This window comes from Tachypleus tridentatus, chromosome 3 (assembly GCF_004210375.1).
Source record: "Tachypleus tridentatus isolate NWPU-2018 chromosome 3, ASM421037v1, whole genome shotgun sequence".
NCBI lineage: Eukaryota > Metazoa > Arthropoda > Merostomata > Xiphosura > Limulidae > Tachypleus > Tachypleus tridentatus.
In genome coordinates this window covers 7,943,561-7,963,969 of record NC_134827.1, presented here as the reverse complement: position 1 = coordinate 7,963,969, position 20,409 = coordinate 7,943,561, and the positions used below count along the sequence as shown (strand labels likewise).

The following is a 20,409-nucleotide window of genomic DNA, read 5'->3' as shown; positions in this document are numbered from 1 at the left end:
AAATAAGCACATTCTGCTTTCATATTCAAAGTTCTATTGAATTCACTATTTAGCTCTGGAAAGTATTATAAGTCTTATGTTATGCTAGTAAGCTGTTTGTATTTGAAATTAATTAATAAGTTAGAGCAATGAGTTAATTGTAATTTGTGTAACCTTACTTTTATCTGTTTATATTGTTAAATAAATTAAATGTTCATTTTTTTTTTACTGTTTAACAGTTTTCTTTACATTTTGGTAGAGTGAATTACAAAATAAATATATAACTTCACATTTGTTGATATGTGTTTGTTCATTGAGTACACATGTACAAAAAAAAATACAAAGTGTGACATCACAATACTTCCTGTTCCTGTCATGAATAATGTTCTTGAGTTATTCCTAACTACAGATGGCAGCACTTATCTCAATATTCTTAACACTCCCACTTAATTTTAAGTTTTACACAAACTTACAATTACTGTCAATAATCTTACAGCTATTCTAAATATTTTACAATTACTTTCAATTTGTTATTATAATCATCACTTTATCTGGTTCATTTATCCATTGATGCCAGTCCAACATTATCTCTGAACCTTTCAAATGCATTTCTAGCAAGTGGCTTTGTAAGAATGTCAGCAGTCATATTGTTTGTGGGACAATATTCCAGTTTTACTGATTCATTCTGCACACATTGGCGAATGATGTGGTAACGAATATAAATGTGTTTTGTTCTTGCATGACCCACTGAATTCTGTGCCATGTGATTGTTCTTTGGTTATCTTCCATGATATGAACAGGGTCATCAATTTCGGAACCTATTTCTTGCAGTAGTCTTCTCAACCATACTGTTCCTTGTGCTGCAAGACTCAAGGCTATATACTCTGCCTCTGTGGTGGATAGGGTCACCATGGATTGCTTTTTGCTAATTCAACTTACAACTGCTCCTGCTTGAATGAAGATATTTCCTGATGTGGACTTCCTATCATCCAGGTACAAACTGCAGTCAACCTAAGTGCTAACATCATCATTCTTTTGCAGTTTTACGTTTACATCTGATGGAGTTGCAACTGCCTCACACTCAGTCATTCCAAATTTCACCAGCATAGTTTGGATATACTATTTTTGATTTAACCATATACAGCCATTCTTTTCATCCTGAACAACACTGAGTCCAAGGATGTAATGGAGCTTTCCAAGGTCTTTCATGCAGAATTTTTCCTTTGGTGCTTCCTTTATAGTGATTATTTCATCATCACTATCAGCAAATAAAATAATATCATCCACATATACTGCAACTATTGCTAGATTTTCACCCTTCCATATGTAAACACATGGATCTGCTGAACTCTGAACAAATTCCAGTTCCATCATCTGTTCATGAAATGATTTGTTCCAACAGCATGGTGACTGTTTTAATCCATACAGTGATTTTTTTCAGTTTACACACAAGGTTTTCCTTCCCTGGAACAGCATAGCCTTCCGGTTGTTCCATGTATATCTCTTCATCCAGATTTTCATTCAGAAATGCAGTTGTAACATCCATCTGGTGAATTTTAAAGTTGTTCTGCACAGCAAGTGCAATCAAGGAGTGAATTGATCCATAGCGCACCATTGGAAAGAAGGTTTCTTCGTAATCAAGACCATAATTCTGCGAGTAATTTTTGGCCACCAGCCTACTCTTGAAACTCTCTACATTTCCAGTATTTCCATACTTAACTCTGAATACCCACTTACAACCTACAAGTTTTCTTCCAACTGGTAATTCCACCATATCCCAGGTGTCATTTTCTTCTAAAGACGCAAATTCCAGATCTGTGGCTGACTTCCACTCCTTTGCATTGTCTCTTGACATTGCTTCACTTAATGTGCTTGGCTCTAACATATTGCATATGTTTGCAGTGTGACAAACTGATTCATTTGCTGCTGCCATATCAGCATACTCATCATATCCATAGCAGATGGGGGTTTCCTGTTTCTTGCTGGTTATCAGCTTTATCTTTAGCTTTAACTTCTGTTTCTTGGTCTACTATCTGTTTACTTGATGAGATATATTCATTTATCACAGGCCCTTGACCAAATTCTGTTTCATTAAAGATAACATCTCGCCTTATGAAAATCTTCCTGGATTTTTTATCATACAATTGCTATCCCTTGGTGCAGTTATCATATCCAATGAAATGTACCTTCATAGACTTCATGTCTAATTTCTGTCTTGATGCATCTGGCACATCTGCATATGCAAGACATCCGAACACTTTCATGTGTTCTACATCTGGTTTCTTCCCATACCATCTCTCATATGTCGTACTACCATCTTTTATTGCCGATGTGGATACTCTGTTACCACATATGCTATAGTAGCTACAGCTTCTGCCCAGTACATTCTTGGTAACTTAGCATGTGACAGCATGCTTCTTGCTGATTCCACAAGAGTTCTGTTCCTTCTCTCAGCAACACCATTTTGTTCTGGACAATATGCTACTGACATCTCATGATGAATGCCCCTTGACTTCAAATATTGCTGGAACTCATTTGACGTATATTCTTCGCCATTATCTGTGTGCAGGGTTTTTATGTGCTCTCCAGATTCATTTGAGTGCAACTTCTCAAATTCCTTGAATTTCTGAAAGACTTCTGACTTCTGTTTCAAGAAATACACTCTGCAGCATCTTGAGTAATCATCAATAAATGTAACAAAGTACTTGCTACCTCCAATAGATGGAGTTTGCATAGGACCACAGACATCACTGTGTACCAGTTGCAGTCTTCTCTTTGATCTGATTTCTCCCACTGACTTAAATGGCTTCCTGTTCATTTTACCTTCAGTGCATCCCTCACAGAAACTGGCTCCATCAGACTTCTGGAATTTGATTCCACTTACATTTCCACTCCTGGCAAGCTTCTGTAACTGTGAAAAACTGACATGCCCTAGTCATTGATGCCATATATCCAACCCATTCATGCTGCTGTTTGAGGCTACTGAGGCATTCTCAATAACACTGGTCTTACAGTACAGTTGGTATAGACCATCATTTTTTCTTGTACCCATGCCATGGAGTTGTCCTGATTTACCTCAGATGTAACAGCGATTAACTCTAAACTGCACAATATTTCCTTTTTCAGTAGTAGCTCCTACTGAAAATAGATTGCTAGCTAATTTTCTGCATTGTGATATGCTTTGAATTACTGACTTTAAATGTCATTTATAGTTTACAGTTTCCAACTCCAAGAGCTTCAACAGTTCTTCCATCACCAATCTTAACTTGCTGAGGTGTGCTAAACTTGTGATAATTTGATAATATGTTCCTCTGGTGTGTCATATGCCTAGATGCACCAGAATCCACCAACCATTTCCCATTCCCTATTCCTTTATCCTGCTTTGTTACAAAGGCAACACCATTGTTTTCATCAATATAATCTTATGCCACATTTATATCCACATTCATAGCTTTGTGGATCATTTCCTTCAGTGTTGGACAATTGCATTTTATATGCCCCTCTCTGCCATATTTGTAACACTTGAAGCTGTTACCCCTTTACTTTGTTTCTTGTGTTCCATATGGTTTGAAATTGTTGCGAGTGGCTAATGCAGTTGATGATATTTTATTCGATGTGGTCTTTTTCTTCTTTTGTTATTCATTAATCAGTGTCTGTTGCACAAATTCTAATGAGGTATCATCAATTTTGGTTTCCAGGGCTGTTACAATTGTATCATAGCTAGCTGGCAGACTACCAAGTAAGGTAACAATCTGATCCTCTTCTGCAATTTCCGGCCCAATCGCAGCAAGCCGATCTGTTAATTCCTTCATTTGTTTCAAATGTTCCTGGACCGTCATGCTTTCATTCATCTCACATTGAAAATACTTCTTTTTCAAGAATAGTTTATTGGCTAGTGTGTTCCTGTCAAAGTGAGCACGCAGTACATTCCATGCTTCCTTAGGAGTTGTGCATGAGGTGACAAGATAGAGTTGTGCACCTTGAATATTCAGAACAATTGTTGAAAATGTTCTTTCCCTTTTCCTGTTTAAATCTGCCCTTGTTTGATCATTGGCTGTCTCTGCCAATACCTCTGTTTCAGTCACATGGCCCCATAGGCCTTTTCCTTTCAATAAATGTTCCATTTGAAATTTCCATGTAGCCCAGTTATTTTTCTCCTAAATTATCAATTGATATTTTATCTTCCATTGTCAAACTATTTCAACCACAACTGTAATATTCCTTTCTTTGATTTAGATCTATTTCTCCCTTTATATGACTTAAGAAAATAGAGTGTCAACCAATATTTTACTTACAGTTTATCTTGGTATTTCACAGTGGCTTCCAGACAAAGGAGACGAATCACCCAGCACTTGTGATAAAGTATTCATGTAAATCCTGTGCTATCCAACAAAAATTGTCATCCAAAACTGTCCTATGGTAATTCTCAGTATCTCCTGGATTACTTGTACTAACAATTTTAAAACAGTTTCATCTGTTTAAGCACTATTAGAGCATTCCTGGGCCCATAACCTGTTAATATGTGTTTATTCATTGAGTACACATGTGCAAAAAAAAATACAAAGTGTGACATCACAATACTTTCTGTTCCTGTCATGAATAATGTTCTCTTTGAGTTATTCCTAACTACAGGTGGCAGCATTTATCTCAATATTCTTAACAACATTTGTTTAAAAAACCTATATGATGACCAACTGAATGCTGTTTTTAAGGAGTGTCAGCTTTCCTTAACCCCCCTAAGTTTATGATAGAGACAGTGGTATAAGTATTCTAATGCAGCCAATGCAGTGGCACTGGGAGCAGTACCTAAAAGTGGCTCAAAAAAGAATGCCAGTAATAAAAATAAAAATATTGAAAATGTACAAACATTCACCCAGGTGCATGACATTTGTTTTTTAAGTTTGAAAAACTGCCAAAAGAAGGCACAAATATATCTGTTTACATATAAAAATCCTCATACTGAAAATGTTATTCAACATGACTGATGAGGAGTTTCAAAGCAGTAAAGGTCAAATGCATGAATTTTTCAGGACTTATTGATAATTTTGCCACTCTGAAATGTCAGAGGAAGAAATTTTAAGTTTGCAATGTTTCCTTTTTTTTATTTGCAATTAAATTTATATCTAGTTTATTTTAGATTTATTATTATTATTTTTAGATTATTTGTGGGTTTATATTGTACTAATTCTGTGTTATTAATCAGTGATGTCGAGAAACCCACTTGTTGAGAAATTTATATGCAAAAACGGCTCATTTGGGTTGATAAAATATTTTACATATAAGAGCGAACAACGTTTCGACCTTCTTCGGTCATCGTCAAGTTCACAAAGAAAGAGGTAACTGACCGGAAGCTGACCACGTGTTTGAAAGGGGTTGTGTAACTGCGTGTTGGAATGTAGAGGACAGTATTAGATGTTTGAATATATAATTTATTTATTTTATTATATTAATATAGGTATAAAGGCGTTCCTTTATATTGGTTTATTTTGGGTTTAAGTTGTTGTATAAGTAAGGCTTCTTTAATTTTGCATTTGTTTATGTTTGTTTCTTTATTTAGTATTTGAGTGTTTTCTATGGTTATGTTGTGTTTATTTGACTTGCAGTGTTCGAAAACGTGTGAAGATGACTTTTTATGTTCTTTGAATCTGGTTTCCATTTTTCTACTATTGTTTGCTCTTCTATGTAAAATATTTTCTCAACCCAAACGAACCTCAAAATTACAAGAACCGACACACAATTTCCACTGAAAAATCACCCATACTGGACTATACATTCCTTGGGACTCAGCACATGAAACAAAACAAAAACTCAACATACTTGCATATAAATTTCTGTGTTATTAAATTAAGACATATGTCAGTTTTCAATTTAAAATATTTATTCTTGCTTTATGACATTTATTAACATCCATTAACAAAAAAGTAAAATATATATTATTGCATCTAGGTCCAGGTAACAGTAAAAGCTTGACCCTGTACGTGTTTGTGTAATGTATCAAATGTGGCTGAGCATTTTGTATAAAATGTAGTGTTAAATTTGTTAATTTGATCCCCTTACTGTTAAAGGCCCTGGATATATGATTGCACTGGGGTCAATGTATCTAGTTATGCTAATGGATGGAGAGTTTAGCCAGTCATAGGTATCGTTCTAAGAATATGTAATGTGTTTTGAGATGCTTTTTTCAACATTTGATTTTTTTTTGAATATGTATTATACAATTTATGTTTCATGAAGAATCATTAAAACAACAAAAAACAATGAACACATTAAAGATTACAACAACTTTACAGTTGTCACTTTGGAATATTTTGTGCACACAGAATTCTTTTTCTCTTTTGAAATTGTAAGGACACCATGCAAAATTAATTATTGTCAGATTGTGGATCAAGGATATCATTCTTAAGCTCATATATATTTGTAAACCTTATAATGAAAATTATTTATTTTTAAAAATTGTGTTATATTCTATATTCACCAAAATGTGTCTCTTTACATGATAAAATATAAAAAAATATATACTTTTATCTGGTCAGTTGTTAATTGATAATGACATGTTAATAGACTCAGGAACAATATCTTTTCTTCTCTTTTATTTTTATCAGAATACTCAACTGTGGAGAGTCCTGGGAGAATTAGAGACATTAGCTCTTATTGTAGCTTGTTTGTGTCATGATCTAGACCACAGAGGAACGAACAATTCTTTCCAAATCAAGTATACATTTTTGTGAACTATCTTGCTAATAAAAAAGAATAAGCAAAGTTATATGATGTTTAAAATATATATTTTTAAATGATTTTATGTAATATACATTCAAATCACAAATATTTCTAATATTATGTTTAACACTTTTTATCAAGAGCTTTAATGTATTTCATATCAGATATTGATAAGTATGTATAGCCATATGTTAAGAAGTATCCATTGAGCAAATAGGCATTTAAATAGGTACGATGGTACTTACCTGCTTATTTTTAGAAAATAAATTTCTGACGTAATTGCTGTAAGTCAGTTAATTATTCTTTTTGGAGTAAGAACCAGAGTATTATATAGATAAAAAGGAAATATATAGACAGTAGTTGTTTACATAAATGTCATTTTTAGTGGTAATGCTAAAGAACAGTTGATGTCAATTAAGGTTTCTGTGCACGTTTAGTACAAGTTCTGAATTGAAACTTTACCCAATTACTCTTAGAAACAACTAACCTTTTACAGTTAATCTATGATAAAGTAAATCTATTGAATTCATTAAACTGACTTTTATTGTCAAACAATATACTTAAGAAACTATATGCAAGCATATTTGAAATACAAAAAGCTATACTGGGAGAATTAATTTTAAATAAAATATTTTCTTGCAGCAATATAACACAAATTTCACATAAAATGATCTATTAAGTAGACTCTGATACACAGTTAACACTGAAAAGTGTAGTAAAAGTGGTAAGTCAGAAGTAGACACATTAATTAAACATAGCTAAACATTTAAGCTTTTTTCTAACTGTAACTTCTTATTAAAGCAAGCTACATATGTAGGCCAGAACTAAAAAAATAATTTAGTAAGTAATGTAATAAATGTAATATATATTACTGTAATTGAAAGTGATCATTGACAAAAACAGAAACTCATAATGATTAGTACACTTTGAATTATTGGTTGGGTATCCCTTGTTATTACTGATATTGTTTGGCATAAGAAGAACAATATTCCACAAGATTTTGCTAGCTTGAGGTATTTTAGTCATAAATACATGTATCCAAGTGTTAAGGAGTATGTTTATAGATGTACAATGCAAAATTAGAAGAATTTGATTTCTTGCAGTGGACAGAGTACAGGTAATCTTATGTAGTTTAGTATTAAAAGAAAGAAACATAATTTCATAAAGTGAGCTAACAATGTAAAATAAAAAGAATTAACCATGCAGATATAATTGAAAATTTTATCATTTACTGTTAGTGAAAGTAGCTTTAAGAACAAAATGGAATTTAAATTTTAGCATAACAGTAGTTAATTCTTTTATGTACTGTCTTTGATTCCCTGCCCTTAGAAAGATATGAATCAGTATATACAAAACTTTGAGATTCTCTCTAGCAGTGGCCAATGACCAATGAAAACTCAGTGGTCAACTCTAACATTTTAACTTTACATTAGGTTATCACAATATAAATTTTCATAATTGAGTTGAAAATCTAATTTTTCTATTTTATTTTTTATAGAACTATATGTTTTAAAAAAGTATTTTTGAGAAACTCAAGATAACATTGCTTCTGTAGTACATACTGTCATGTTACTGGAAAGGTTATATTCATTTGTGTTGAAGATTTATTTTTATTTTTAAAGTTGCTTTCTTTTGTTTTAAATGTGTGATTATTGGAATATATCAGTAATTAGCTACTTATGAAAGTATCCTCAAATTAGCAAACACTAGGATTATAAACATAAGAGTTGTGAATTTTAAAACATATCTCCTTCTCAGTTTGTCTCAAAGTTATTAAATATGAGATAAGCCTGTATTTGAGCTTGAGACTATTAATATAGCTTGAAAAGATATAAAAGAGCAGGTTTTTAAAGTACAACTTATATGACATTTTACTATTTTAAAAATTGTTTTTATTCTATATTTTCACCAAATTGAGCATATTTTTTCTTCCAAATAGTTTTCTAATGTGCTGATATGAGTATTTACAAGAAGTTGCTTTTAGGAATCAGCATCATTTATAAGTTTATGTTATTTACAGAAGACAGGATATGTATTACAAATTCTGTTGTGTAAGATTCTAAAAGAAGAGAGTGCAATGAGTAGATATGTAAAGAAAATCTTGCAGTAGAATTTGTAACAGTAGTAGTTAACCAGCTTCTTATATGTTGTAGTCTGTTCTGTTTGCATTTCTTGTATAATTAGCACAACTTTCATGATGTAAACTTTGTTTTTATGCATTTGATTAGACATAAAAGCATTGTGTGATTAATAAAAAGTAGCATTTTTCATTTTTTTCTATATGGATCCAATATAGTATATGAATTTTAAATATGCATAGGTTAGGTTTTATGATTAGTATGAAAGTCTCAGAGAGAGAGAGAACGTGGAAGATGAAGTTGATTTTGCTGCATACTGTTTGGAACAGATAGTATGTGTAAAATCTGTGGCATCCCACTCTAAACAAATGAAATAACTACTCTGTTTCCTCAGAGAGATTTTGACATGATAACATGTTTTCTCTAAAAGTATTAACTAGTATATAAAAATTATTAATGAATCTTATTTACATCTAATACAAGTGCAGGTATAATTCATGGAAATTTGATGTTTCTTTTCCATGTTTAATGTTATATACTGCTTTACTTTCCATTTCTCAGGTCCTGTTCACCTCTTGCTCAACTCTACTCAACATCAACTATGGAACACCATCACTTTGACCAGTGTATAATGATACTAAATAGCCAAGTGAGAAATTGTCCATTAGATATACTGTGCCTGACTAGTGTTACATAGTGTACTAATACTGGCTCTAGGTAATTAAAAATTTGTAGGTTAATACCCACAAGAACCTTGTTCACTTAATCAATGTATAAATAAGAGTTACAACCATAAAAATACATTTTATTGGGTGTTTGAATGTTTTGTGTGTATTTACAAACTCTATTAACTTACAAGTTGTAACTCAGTTTGTGTTACTTTATCCTGATGAATCTGGTTTATTGTTTGCCAGTTACTAATTCACTACACCTTTAATTTTTTAATTCTTTATGACAATAATATAGACAACAGTAGAGTGTCACCATTTATTTTCTATTCATAGCTGAAGTTTATTTTCACACTGCTTTCTATGTTCTGATCATTTCACTTTCCATATTTAACTTATTAAGATTGATGTTTTTAACATAAGTTTTCACTTTGCTTGGCATGTATCACAAGTCAGTTCCATGCTTTTAGTCATTCTAGTGTGAAGATTTTCATGACACATTCAACTGTGCCATATTTTTAAATTATTTCTATGAGTTATTCTGTAATATATCAGTTCTGTGTTAAAGTAGTGACTGTTGCTTATGGTATTATGTACTGCAACCAAAACATCTTGTGACTATCATGATTGCTATGCCTAATGATTACTTGTTTGGTTTACTGTAAGATTAATTTTTTATTTAGGATTTCTCACTAAAATTACTATTATGTTGGGCTTTCACTTATTTTACAAACTTACATGCAGCCAAATAAACTAGTATTTTACTTATGCAATAAAACAGAAAGCATAGGAACAAACATTTCATAGAATAAATGTATATTTAAAAACTAGCTATAATTAATTAACTATATGCATGTATCATAAGTATTTTGATCACAATACTTTAGTAGAATTTGAGTTTGATTTACACATATTTAACAATAAAAGGTTTACTAAATGTAATTCTTGCTCAAACTTAATATATTCAATTCCATAATTTTAAAGCTATATATTTTTTTCGTATTTGAGTTTAAATCTTGTGCATATTTTAAATGATTAGGGGAATCAAATCTTAAGCCATCTGTCTACAGAAGAGTACACACGAGTGGTTCATGTTCTTGAGGAAGCTATTTTAGCTACAGATCTTGCAGTATATTTCAGGTAAAAGTTTCAGAAAATGGAGTTTATTTAATCATTAAATTGATAAAACTACTCATTATGGTTCTAAGGCATAACATAAACCTAATTTAATTCATTACATTTTTTATTTTTAGGTTCTATAAAATATATTAATTTTTGAAATCACATTTCCCTAATATGTTAATATGTTATCATTCTGCTTCGAATTAAATGAGAAAAATTATATTTTGTAAATAAGTACATGTATATAGCCTTATTACTGTGAATATCATTTCTATTAAAGAAAATTATCTGTGTTGTATGTTTTAGGAATAATCAGTGTATTTCTTATAATGAGACTTGTCAGAAAATATTTCATTCATTCTTTCAAATATACATTCTTTTATCTTTCTTTTTATTTCCTTCAGGAAACGAGGAAATTTCTTTAAGTTAGTAGATACAAAAGAGTACGATTGGAAAAAAGAAGACCACCGAGCACTCCTCAGGTTTTGTTTTTTAAACTTATTGATATGAATTGTGTTCTTTGGGAGATGTTTATTCTACATAAATTATGAATTGAAAAGTTTATCTGTGTATTGTATGAATACTCCCCAAATCTGAGCCCATGCCTGAAGATAAACAAGTCATTTGTTATATGTATTACAAAAAAACTTGGAATTCCTTACAAGAATTGTTTAGTTGACTAAAAATTAAATGCTCTATATTTTTAAGAAATAATAATTCATTAAATGAGTTGTGAGAAACAAGATTAAAATCAGCATGAGCATTTTTTTATTAATTGACCTGAAATATATGAAAAAGATAATTCTTATTGGAGAGAGTTGTCAACAAATAGTATAAGTGTGTGTAAATACCTTTTTTTATTAAACGTGAAAATTGAAGTATATGTCTTAAGGCATGAGGAAACATTACAAGTAGCTTGTGCATTCATTTTTTTTCACTTATATCCCAATTTTGCAACTAAAAATACATGTATTTTGCAACCACTAGCAGGAGTATAATGAGGGAATGGTAAGTATCTAAGACAGTGTACATAAAAACGTTTTTAAGGTATATAATGTTAAAACTTAAGCTGTGAAATATGTGTAATTATGTTTTGCTAATAAATTTGAAAACACAGCTCAGTTCTGACTTGAGCAATATCAGTTACATTTGTATTTAAGGAAGTATGATTTAAAATATGCACTTGGAAGTACTTTGCATGAAAGTGTACTCTTGTATGTTGTCTTCCTTTCACAATTTATTGATAGGTACTTCAAGGATTTCTGAGAAATAAAAATTTATTAATTCTAAAAATTCTTTCCATAAATTAACTGTATATTTCAAACTACCTTGTACAGTTTTGTCTTAGGAGATGCATTGATTTACAAGTGCATTTAGAATACTGTAAAGGATATATTTTACCCTCTTTCTTTCTTTCTCATTTGCTATTTTCACTATGGTTTTGGATTTTATAATTTTTTATAGTTTTGCATAAAATGGGCAATATTTAATGGTAACTGAAGAAATTATTTCATACAAATTTTAATCACTAAGAAAGACTAATCATAGAAATTAAGTAAAGAAATTGAGAACAATAACAGAAGATATTAGCAAATCTTTTTTTTGATATCTGTCACTCCATAGTATTTTTCATTCAATTTTACTGTGTAATTTTCTGTTATTTGTACTCTATTTGTTGATGAAACAAAAATATGGTAATAAGACTATTAAAAACTTGCAAAAGAATAATATATTTTGCACAATCATTTACGTATTGAAGCTTTTACTTTTTTCGTATGATGTTTGAGAAGGTCTCATTGTAACAATAGCATCAGTGCATGGAATTTTATGTTTCAAGCCTTTAAAACTAAGCTTTTTTTTCTTGGCCCATAATTTCTGGTTTAATTTCAACATGCTTATTTCAACAGTTACTGTATAAAAAATTTGAGATATTTATTTCTAGGTATTCCAAAATTCAAAATATCTTTTAGTTTTTTTTTCCTACAGTCATTTTATCTTTTATCATATGCAATTTTTTATTATACTTTTATCAGGTGTAATAATGAAAAGAGTAAGACATGGTATAAGTTTCTCAGTTTCTTTTGTAACATATTTGAGCATACCTTTTTTTTCATAAACTAAAATCATACTAATTGTTATATTGATAGTAATATAAAATGAAAGTTAAAATGTACCATGAAAATAGGATCTGTACAGTAGTTCATATTTCCTTTTTGTAAGCTTTCTATACTCTCCAATATTTCATCAAGGGTTTGCATATTTTCTTGCTTTTCTGCATAAATATTTAAAGAAAAAATGAAATTAAAAGTGAAATTTTTGGTTGTCATTTAAATAAACTATTTTAAGAATGAAATTATTTTAGTTTCTAAACAGTAAATAATGTAAATGACTGTGACTTTTGTTTATGTGAGGTTTTATAGGGCTGGATTCCTGCCAGTAAGTGTCTGTGACTTGTTAGTGATAAATTTCAAAAATAAATGGACAGCACATACTCCAGTTGTTTTAAAATAATATTCAAAACAAGTTTAATATATATACAAAAATTCGTTACACTATTATTTATCACAATCATATCCAGAGCTTTAAATAATTGTTGTCTTTTTTGTCAAAATCCACAGAGGTGTATTCAGATACTTTATAACACCCTTTAACAAGTCAAATTATTCTCCTTTATTTCTGTTATTACAATACAATCTGTGAGACTCATTTCAGAAATTGCCTGTGTTATGGCTTCACTTTCACTTTTGCTGACTTACTTGCACTATCGTGATCACCTACACACACACACACACACACACACACACACACACACACACACACACACACATTGCTTGACTGATGCCCAGAACTTTCTACAAACTACAAGACATTTATGATGTAGCAATACCCACTTAAAGCAACAAGATTCATAAACAGTTATATGAGCAAACTGGCCATAACTGTCACTTCTAAAAATAACTTACTTTAATGCTCACACAATATAATCTCACAGTGAGTGTAAAATGAACAGTCATATATATCAAACAATTTATGTTAGGTGACACACTCATAGTTTCTGATTGTGTAATACCACAAGAATGGATACAAAACTTTAATAGTAAAACTTAACCAAAAGTTCTTTATTACAGTGGTACAACATATTTACAGACCATTATTTGGATGTTTAATTTTGTGTATGTGTTTTACACATTACCATAAGAAAAATGTAATTTGTATGACTACTAGTAATATTGTATTGTTCCTAGAAACTATCTTTTTTCTGAGTATAAATGTTATAATTTTGACATACTTATAGTATTACTTTTCAGGAATATTTAAAGGTTTTAATGAACTTTGTTCACTAACAGAAAAATAGCTTATTCACATTGGTGTCATCCCACCACCTAAACAGATTAAGCCACTGTTTAATTTCTGGCTATAAAATAATGTCCAAGCAAAGAATCAATTCCATATGCAAAGTCTTCAGCTAATTACTGTGTTGTCTTTCACCAACTAAAATCCTCACCATACTTTTACTGCTCTCTTTTGAGTGTATGGTATTGAATATGAAAATTGTTGTTGAACTCACATTCCACTCTAATATAACACTCACTCCTCTCAAAAAACAAAACAAAAACATTAAGTGTATATGCTAACAAGACACAGAAACAACTCTATCATATTCTCCTAGTATATTTGTCTTCCATTTTTTCACACATTGAAATTAAATATCAATAACCCTATCCAACAAAAATTTTTGCAATTTAATCTCATTTAAGATATTTTTCCAGAATAAAGAGAAATGTAAAAATAGTTTTATTAATTGTTATCGATTTTTCACAAATAAATTGGCACTAAGAAAACGTGCAAGAAGCAGTGAATTAAGCAACCTCATAATAATGACTAGTAAGTGAAGATTGTTTTTATCTTCAGTGTTTTTAAATTAGCAGAATAATAAATTCCAAAATCTTTAGGCTAATATAAATTATTTTCGCTTTGGAATAGGTTATTGCACAAAGTGTAATTTGATAATCACACATGCTTTGTATGACATAAATGATTAATTGTAAATTTTTATATCATGAAAATCTTTTAAGTGACATTATATTGACTTTTATTCCTTTATTTGTAAGGGAAATTTCTTATAATTTTATTATGTTGAACCCTATCTCTGTATTAATAAAGTGTGAGGATGTGCATATAAATGTAAAACTGTAGTCCATTGTGCTTATTGTCATGTCCATAACTTTAGTTATTTGAATGTGTTCTTTGTGTAACTTATTTCAGGGGAATGTTGATGACTGCATGTGATGTAGCAGCAATCACTAAACCATGGGATATCCAAAAAGTTGTAAGTTTAGATTTTTCATATTTCTATTCTCACTTATCTTCATTCCAATAACTCTTCAAAATGAGCAACTCATGTTTATCTCTTTACAAACTTTTATTAGGTGGCAGAACTGGTTGCTAATGAATTCTTCCAACAAGGAGATATTGAGAAACAAGAGCTTAACATTCAGCCTATTGTAAGTTGTGATGTCTAATTAGTTTTTTCCTTTTTTTTTCTTTGCTTTACTACTAAGTAATATAACTTTAAATATAAAGTACATAATATAATTAAGTATATTATACTAAAATAACGCATTAATGTCAGTGGGTTTTTTCTTTAGACCTGTAGAGATAAAAGAGAAAAATGGATAAATTCATCATTTTCAATGGTTAGAGTTTAGGCATAACAAACACTAAATAAACATTGAATAAGTTTCAGTTTACTCATATTGACCTTTGACTACACCACCATTAGCTGCTTAACTAAATTTCAGAGAGCAACTAGAAATGCTACTACTAATTATTTCCTCCATTAGTGTAATTATAAAGATTCAGTTTTTAATCACAGCATAGCAACTCATATAATGGCTCTGAGATTTTTAAGTACAAACATTTAGCTTGTATCTCCATCATCTCTTGACCAATTTGAGATCTAAACACAGTTTGGACTCAGGAGGTCAAACCCTTTTGATTGATGTATTTGACCATGCCCAAGTGTTCATAGATTAATCCTGCCTGAAAGCATTTCATTTTGATGATAGGCTGGTAGAAATCCTGATAAGTAATAAAATCAAATCAGGTATATGCATGTCCAACACTTAGTATTGATGGCATACAAAATATAACTAATAAAAAGAAAAAAAAAAGTATCATAGATTAATTTACTCTAATCTTGCATAAAAGAATTACAAGAACTGTAGGTTTTTAGGATTTCTTGTTGTTTTTGTGCAATAATTATTATATGTAACAATTTAGATACTCTACTTATAATACAAAACATACCACAAATTAGTGGCATTTTGTGAGGATTTTACAGATAAAATGAAAAGTTATTCTACCATGTAATTTCCACTCGCAGTAAAAGAAGGAAAGTTATAATTTTTTTTAATTCCTGATAAAACATAAGCTAGGAAACTATTAATTTTGAGTTATAATATGGCTTATTTTATGTCAAATTTGCCACACACATTGTACTTAATTATCTTTATAGTAGGTATCTATATGTTTATGTGGATAAACACAAAGATGGATAGGTTAAAATATTCCTTATTTTTATACACACACACATGTACAAACATACCAAAGTCTTTCTATTCACTTGTTTGTACCATTTTCTTGGTCTTGTAAACTGTGTAGTGCAGTATCTGTATAAATAGATCCAAAATTGTTGTTTTTTTTGGTGTTGTATGTCTTGTTGTTTGTTTACTTATCTCTGTAGCTGAATTTATGTAAGAGATGCATTTTTACTTTTCTATTAGTTTTACATTTAGATTATAGAACTAATATATTTCTTAAACTTGAACAAAATTTGAATGTTAGATAGTTTGGGTTTACAATACATATAAAGTAGTAGACATATATTGATACTAAAACTTTAAATTATTATAATACATGCTCACTGTGATAATGTATTTTTGTTTTTTTTATCAACCTTTAAACATGTCTGGACAAAAATGGTTGTATCTATAGAATTTTTATGACTAAAGATCCAATATGACAAGTTAATCAAAGACATCATTGTATTGGTTTGGTTTAGATCTCTGTTGGTATCATTTATTACCTAATTTGTAGATTCATATTTCAGTGAAATAGTTTATTAGTGATATTCTTCTGTCTTCTCAAAAAACCTTTAAACTGATACCTTTAACCTTTCATTTAGTATTACCAATTTCTTTATGAAGTATAGCTCTTCAGTTGATTCTATCATATAGTTGAAGTTTATTCTTTATTTTAAGAATACTTAATTATAAGAAGGAAAAAAACAAGTGCAAGGCATTTTAAGTTCACTTTGTTACAAGACTGATGTATCTGTAACTTAAATATAAGACCACTGTGTAACATTAAGTATTTCTTGTGTAGTTGACAAACCGATGCTGCTGATAAGTGGAAAAATATATTTCACTTGACAAAAAGGATTAAAAAAACGATCTCTATGTTCCAATTCTGTGTATTAACCCTAATGAAGCCACAAAAGAGAAATATTGATTAAAATAAAAAAGTTGTTTTATAAATCACAGTTGGATGCACCCAAGTATTGAAAATATGCATAGATACCACCTGTAATCAAATCTAACTCTCTTTACTTATAACAGTGTTATCTGCTATGCATTATTAATGTAAACAGGAAACATAACAGAAATATTTGTCACATACTACACTTGAATATAATAAGTGTGACTTTACAATTATTATGTATAAAAACAAAAATTGAGATTTCATTATTTGAAACAGGATGCTGTTTCCCAGGATTACAAATAAGGATGATTTCTGAAAGAAATATTGACATCATAACATCAGACCATCATAATTCTAGTGAAAAAATATCCACAAGAGATCTCAATGCAGTTTTTTTTTAAAATAACACTTTGCATAATGTTATTTACATAAAATATTTGTGAACTACAACTGAATTATCTTATTAAGTTTTTAAATTTTTTGTCAGAAAAGTGTACACTTGTGTAATAGATTATACCAACTGTACAAGAGGTACTAAAATTTATATGAACTCCTTAGTTTGTGAACTAAAAATATTTATTTGTGTATTTTTCAGCACTGTAACGTATGGTAGAACTGTATATACTAAACAACTTGGTAATATGAAGTGAAAAGTCAAAGCTGTTTCTTTAATGTTTTCATTTTTTTAAAGAATACATCAGTAATAAAATCTAGATATGAACTGTGTATGAAATGACAACAGCAAAATCATAAACAAACCCAGCAGCAAATATTTGGACAATCAATTTCAAAATTTCTATATACATTTATTTTGTAATCTATCTCTACATACCTTCTTTCTTTCTTTCTTATTTTATTATATTATCATCCCTTCCACCCAAGTTTATGTTACTGTATGTTGATTGATTATTCTGTCCAATATTCACATTTGTAAACATTAGGAAAAAGTTTGCACATAATTCAACCTGTTTTGTTACTCATAGGTTGATCAATTAAAGAGAAAACTAGATGTTAAAACTGCAGAAGTCTTTTAAAAATATATACTATAACTTGATCATTGTCGTTCCTACAAATACGTTATCTAAACGTAAAGAATAAACTTCTAGACAGTAGGATCAACTGTCAATTGTTTAACTTCTTAATGAACCTGGTTGTGCATAAAGCTCAGCGAAATTTCGTTCCGTAGTTAACATATATAAATAATTTTACTTCTGCATGTGCGCCAAAACTAATCAACAATAAATTAACGCCAGCAACAATAATGTGAATTTTTTCTGTTTGTCTGAATACAAAATGTGTGTGAATATATATATATATATATAGAACAATCAACCACAACGGTGACACCAAAAATTTACTCCTGTTTAATTTGAATTCACGAAAAACGTAATTTGTAGGAAAGAGCATACCTACTAGTAAATGAATGTTAACAGTAATGTGACGTTTGTTTTCAAATTTCTGCTGAAAAAATAGTATGTTTGTAGAATAGTTTGTTTGTTTTTTAATTTCGCGCAAAGCTGCTTGAGGGCTATCCGCGCTAACCGTCCCTAATTTAGCAGTGTAACACTAAAGGGAAGGCAGCTAGTCGTCACCACCCACCGCCAACCCTTGGGCTACTCTTTTCCCAATGAATAGTGGGATTTATAATGCGCTCCCACGGCTGAAAAGGCGAGTATGTTTGGTGTGACTGGGATTTGAACCCGCGACCCTCGGATTACGAGTCGAGTGCCTTAACCACCTGGCCATGCCGGGCCGTTGTAGAATAGAACATGCATACTATGAAACTTAAAACACCAACAATGATGTGAAATTTGTTTTCACTCGTCTGGTTGAAATGCATGTTTTGATGATAGCAGTAACGTATAAGAAGTATTTGTGAAAAAGAACGTACCTGCTATAGAAAGAAGGGGAGAAATCTTCAGTACTAATTTTTTTTTTTTTGTATTTAGTTTGCCCGTGAAAACTACGTATCTGCAAATTAGGAATTGTATTCTATGTTATGCATTTTATTGGATAATTCTGTTTTTTTAACTTTATAATATGGAATAAAAAAAAAAGATCTTTCTGATTTCACTTGGAAATGTTAGCCAAGATTTTGGCAAAAATTGCATCAGAACATGGATGTTGAAATCATTGTGTTGAATTTTGAACCTATGCAATTATATATAAACACGGAGTTCTATTCAACGTAATGCTCCTCTAGCGAAAACATTCTACACTCTTAAAGAATCAGTTTCTTTAGTCAAGTATTATGTATACAGTTTAAAACGATTGTTTACATGTAAATGAGGTAACCGTTTAGCGTTGAACGTTCTCGACAGATGGAGATGCCCTGTGAACAAAGGTTACACACAGTTCGGCTTTATTTTCTTATAATAGAACCACAATAGTTAGAAATAGCTAATTACGATACGTACTAAATTTTACTTCATTATTCTTGGTAAAGTAAGATTAGACTAATAAGTATTAAAAACTAGAAGAGCTGAACGCCCCTAGAGATATGGTGGCCGGGATGTGTATTTACTTGACATAAATGTGAGGGAATCAGCGTGTATTAAGTACTAAAGCTGTCTCTTGGGGCTTAGCTCTATTCTTAGTAAATAGAAACCCGTATATACGGCACAGAACATTGGTTTCCGTTAATTAGTCTATTGAAAGCATCTTCTTAAAATATGCAGGAATAATGTTAACCTTGGTGTGTATGAGATTACTAAATTTGAAAGTTGGTATATAATACATAGATATACGGTTGGCTTAATTTGTGTTTTGTGATAAAGTCAGCGTCGTACCAGAAACAACGGTATCAAGCAAACTGAGTAACTTCAGTGAAACAAAAATTTATATAACAATTAAGAATTGCAGAGTTAATTTAAAGTGAACATCCTAATAAATTTGTAAAGATTTATAGAAAAAATCAGGTATAGAGTCGAGCACCTTATTTAGTGTGGTTTTAAGTGAAATACACAAGGTTTTGTTTGCTACGTGTTTATGAATTTCACGGATTTTAAAACCTGGTACCCCTATATCTTGATTAATTAATCCAACGTACTCGTAACGTGCTACGATTATGTGTATATGGGTTTTCCATGAGGGTCGTTTTATAGTTCTGCTGGTGTTATATAAAGTGGTTAATTTAGGGCTTAAAAAGTGATTATTTAGTTCAGGTTAATGTGCTATTTCTGTGGTTAAAAATCATAGTTATTAACAAATGCCTTTTTAGGTAATTTTGGCAACACTATTATCGTGTATTATTTCTTGCTACGCTAGCTTGTGTTTGGTAACGTTAAGTAAAATAACGTGATAATCATTTGACACTAGTCCTATGAACTTCTCTGTAGGATTTGTTTAGACACAACATATGG

The 20,409-nt window shown here is 30.5% G+C and overlaps 1 pseudogene across 1 annotated transcript in view; it reads left to right on the top strand.

Moving 5' to 3' along the window:
• Positions 1 to 20,409, top strand: part of LOC143246290 (dual 3',5'-cyclic-AMP and -GMP phosphodiesterase 11-like) — a 119,410-nt pseudogene that overhangs the window by 86,862 nt on the left and 12,139 nt on the right. Inside the window, exons 13-18 of the transcript XR_013025903.1 lie at positions 6,582 to 6,691; positions 9,336 to 9,423; positions 10,482 to 10,582; positions 10,969 to 11,046; positions 14,831 to 14,894; positions 14,995 to 15,069. The product of XR_013025903.1 is annotated as a dual 3',5'-cyclic-AMP and -GMP phosphodiesterase 11-like (transcript). The remainder of the gene's footprint in view (positions 1 to 6,581; positions 6,692 to 9,335; positions 9,424 to 10,481; positions 10,583 to 10,968; positions 11,047 to 14,830; positions 14,895 to 14,994; positions 15,070 to 20,409) is intronic.